This window comes from Tupaia chinensis, unplaced genomic scaffold, assembly GCF_000334495.1.
Source record: "Tupaia chinensis unplaced genomic scaffold, TupChi_1.0 Scaffold144322_1, whole genome shotgun sequence".
Classification (NCBI taxonomy): Eukaryota; Metazoa; Chordata; class Mammalia; order Scandentia; family Tupaiidae; genus Tupaia; species Tupaia belangeri.
Window position 1 is genome coordinate 47,713 of NW_006204180.1, and position 4,687 is coordinate 52,399.

The 4,687-nt window shown below is 38.0% G+C and overlaps 1 pseudogene; it reads left to right on the forward strand.

Annotated features, from left to right (window-relative positions):
- Window positions 1-2,623: 2,623 nt before the first annotated feature.
- On the forward strand, window positions 2,624-4,679 carry LOC102499174 (DNA excision repair protein ERCC-6-like pseudogene; annotated as a pseudogene).
- The last annotated feature ends 8 nt before the right edge of the window (window positions 4,680-4,687 follow it).

A 4,687-nucleotide genomic window follows, 5' to 3' on the forward strand; every position in this document is an offset into this window, starting at 1 on the left:
GGGTGTGGTGAAAGGGGAACTCTTTTACACTGCTTGTGGGAATGTATATTGGTCCAAACACTCTGGAGAATAATTTGGATATTCCTCAAAAATCTACAGATAGATCTGCCATATGATCCAGGGATCCCACTCCTCGGTATCTACCCAAAGGACAGAAGAATTCTTCATTGGAAAAGTGCTTGCACATCGATGTTTATTGCAGCACTATTCACAATTGTTAAGTCATGGAACCAACCCAAATGCCCCCGTATGGAGGAATGGATTGAAAAACTGTGGCACATATACTCTATGGAATACTACTCAGTCATAAAAACCAACAGAACCCTGGCTTTTGACAGAAAGTGGAAGAATATGGAAGATGTAACAGAATCCTGGCTTTTGACAGAAAGTGGAAGAATATGGAAGATTTACTGCTGAGTGAGGCAAGCCAGGCTATGAAGGAGAGACATTGAATGTCCCCACTTAACATATACCGTATGTCTGCATTCTATGACTGAAACTGACTAACGGTTGAACAAACACAAGAGATGGGTGTGAATGTCAGACAAGGTGTATGTGGAGGAGTGGGGCCTAACTAAGGACATTTGGAGAAGGGATACAGAAGTAGAACATTGACGGGATGGGGAGGCATGGTGTTATCTGTTAAAGATATTTTGATCAATGGGTCTGGGGAGAAGTGTGCACATATCGAAATGTTCTCATTGTAAGCCAAACAATATGATTGAAAGTATATATAAAAGCAAATAATAAATAATGTAAAAAAATTAAAAAAACATCTTAAAAAAAAGTTATGACAAAAAAATCTAAATGGGCGAAAATAAATTAATTTGCAGATTTGAAATATATGATTCTTAGGAAGTGCCACTTGAAACATTGTATAGTGACCAGGCTGCATGTGGCTACAGGTCCTTTCATCCAGGACCATGGCTCATCCCCCGACAACTCACCTTTGGACCTCAGGTTTGTGTCTTGGGACTTTAAAACAAGCTTATGCCCCTCCTCACCCCATCTAGAGATTGGTTTAAGTGACAATGCCAGCCACCAGGCTGCCTGTGGCTTCAGGCCCTAATTCCCAGGACCTGTGACTCATACTCTCACCCTCCACTTGAGTTTGGACTCTCAGAAATCTGTGTTCGAATGGTGCATGGCATGCGTTGTGTGCCTCATGACCTTTTATTTGCTCCTGAGGTGAAGCTAATTAGCTCAGTTGAAGATTCACCACTCTTTAGAAACAGGAGGACTTTTGGTCACTGAGGACGTGTGACAATAGTGCAGGATACTGCTGATCTACAGGGAACCAAACAAGAAGAGATATCACCAAAATTCTACTCCTGCACACCTTGGAACACTCAAAGGTACCTTGAATACTTTAAGAAAAAATGTATAGACCACCAGATGACTAGGAACAATAGTAGGGGCACAAGAAACATGAGCAACCAAACAGGTGTCTCTCCCTCAAGGGAAAACATCAATTCCACATAACCCCCAGACAGCACAATGGACATTGTGGACATGTCAGATAAGTAATTCAGAATATTTGTAGTAACAAACCAACTGCAATGTAAAAGAAAAGAGACAATGAGCTTCAGGAGATGAGGAAGTCTTTTTATGATTTGAAAGAAGAAATGGAATCCTTAGAAAAGAATCAGATGGAACTGTTAGAAATAAATAACGTGATATAGGAAATTAAATCTTCCCACCAAACTACTAAATGTTGATTAGAACATGCAGAAGATCAAATCTCAAATGTAGAAGAAAAAAATTCTGATCTAGAAAAAAGTATAAAGAAGATTGAAAAAACAACCAAGGGAAATGAGTATAATATACGAGGAATACTGGATACCATCAAGTGCCCCAACATTCGGATAATTGGTATTCCAGAAGAAGAAGAAAATATTACAGGAATTGATCATTTATTTCATGAAATTCTGGAAGAAAATGTTCCAAACCTAGAAAGGCATTCAAATAGCCAGACCCAAGAAATGCAAAGGACCCCAAATAAAATCAACACAAGAAGATGCTCACCAAGGCACTACATAACCAGATGGAGTAAAACAACAAAGACAAGATACTAAAATTCACAAGAGGGAAACATCAAGTTACTTACAAAGTTAGCCCCATCAGGCTAACAGAGGACCTATTGGAGACAGTGCAGGCAAGGAAAGAATGGGAAATATTGCCAAAGTGTTGAATAAAAAAACAATTTGAACCAAGAATACTGTACTTGGCAAGATTATCTTTCATATGGGAAAAAAAGATAAAAAATATTCTCAGATAAACAACACCTGAAAGAATTTATCAACTCTAGACTAGCTCCTCAAGAGGTTCCGAAGCTAGTTTTTACAAGGAAAACTAAAAGTCAGATGGACTATTAGAAGAAAACAAAAAGCAAACAGAAAATGTCTCATTTAATGATAGAAACAGGTCTAAAAATATCGATAATAACATTGAATATTAATGGATTATATTCTCCAATTAAGAGACTGGCTGAATGAATTAAAAAAAAAAAAGAAAAGAAACCCTCTATCTGTTGCCTACAAGAAATGGCTCTTATGAACAAAGACACACATAGACTAGAAAATTCAAATTGTAGCCAAGATACCAGGAACTCAATGTGATGACAATGTAGCAGTCCCGAAGGTTTGCTGAAGCCAATTCCTTGAGCCCAGAACAGGCTGCACACTACCTGAGGTATATGAAAGAGATCAAAGAAGGAAATAAAAATGGAGATCTGGAAGAAGCATTGAAACTTTTCAATTTGGCAAAAGACATTTTTTCTCAATGAAAAGGTGATAAGCAGAATCCAAAAAATACAGAAAGCCATGGAGGCACTGGCAGAACATGAAGATAATGGCTTTTTAGACATATGCAATTCTGGCCTGCTGCTTTATTGAGAACTGCACAACCAACTTTTTGAGCACCAGAAAGAAGGTGTAGCTTTCCTCTATAACCTATATAGGGATGGAAGAAAAAGTGGTATCTTGGCAGATGATATGGGGTTAAGGAAGACTGTTCAAATCATTGTTTTCCTTTCTGGTATGTTCGGTGCTTCATTTGTAAACCATGTGTTGTTGATCATGCCAACCAATCTTATTAGAACATGGGTAAAAGAATTCATCAAGTGGACTCCAGGAATGAGAGTCAAAAATTTTCATGGTCCCAGCAAGGAAGAACATACCAGAAACCTCAATTGAATTCACCAAAAGAATGGAATCATTATCACTACATACCAAATGTTAATCAATAACTGGCAGCAACTTTCAAACTTTAATGGGCAAGAGTTCATATGGGACTATGTCATCCTTGACGAAGCACATAAGATCAAAACCTCATCTACTAAGTCAGCAATATGTGCTAATGCTATCTCAGCCAGCAATCACCTACTTCTTACGGGAACCCCAATCCAGAATATTTGATTTTGCTTGTCAAGGGTCCCTGCTAGGAACATTAAAAACTTAAAATGGAGTATAAAAGTCCTATTACTAGAGCAAGAGAGAAGGTTGCTACCACTTGAGTTTTAAGAGATCTGAAAACTTAATGAAAATTATAAAACCCTATTTTCTCAGAAGGACTAAGGAAGTACAGAAGAAAAAGTCAAGCATCTCAGAGGTCAGATTTAGTGAGAATTATCCAGATGTTGATATCACCTGTGAAAAACCTTCCCTTTCTAGGAAAAATGATTTTATTATTTGGATACACCTTGTACATTTACAAGAAGAACTATACAGGAAATGTGTGTCTTTAGATCGTATCAAGACATTGTTAATGGAGACACGCTCACCTTTGGCTGAGTTAGGTGTCTTATAGAAGCTCTGTGATCATCCTAGTCTCCTGTTTGCATGAACGTGTTGTTTGCTGAATCTAGGATCCATCTCATTCTCTGTGCAAGGTGAAATGAGTACGAGTCATCAGAAGCAGACCTTATCAATCTAATAACTGATGACACATTGATGGAAGAATCTGGAAAAATGATATTCTTAATGGTCCTGCTTAAGAGATTGCAAGAGGAAGGTCATCAAACTCTGGTATTTTCCCAGTCAAGGCAAATACTAAACATCATTGAGCACCTCTTACAGAACAGGCATTTCGAGACATTGCAAATCAATGGAACAGTTACACATCTTTTAGAATGAAAAAAGAATTAACTTATTCCAGCAAAATAAAGAATACTCTGTTTTTCTCCTTACCACTCAAGTAGAAGGTGTTGGCTTAACATTAACTGCAGCAACTAGAGTGGTCATTTTTGACTGCAGCTGGAATCCTGCAACTGATGCTCAAGCTGTAGATAGAATTTACAGAATTGGACAAAAAGAAAATGTTGTGGTTTACAGACTGATCACCTGTGGGACTGTAGAGTAAAAAATATACAGAAGACAGATTTTCAAGGACTCAATAATAAGACAAACTACTGGTGATAAGAAGAACCCTTTCCAGTATTTTAGCATGGAAATTAAGAGAGCTCTTTACATTTGAGGATTTTCAGAATTCTGTCACCCAGCTGCAGCTTCAGAATCTGTATGCTGCTCATAGGAGATGTGATGAGAAATTCCATGAATGTATTGCCTACCTGCACTCTTTGGGGACAGCTAGTAGCTGGAATCTCAGACCACGATTTGATGTACACACATGACCTATCTGTTAAAGAAGAGCCGGAAATGATAGAAGACTCTCACTATATCCAACAAAG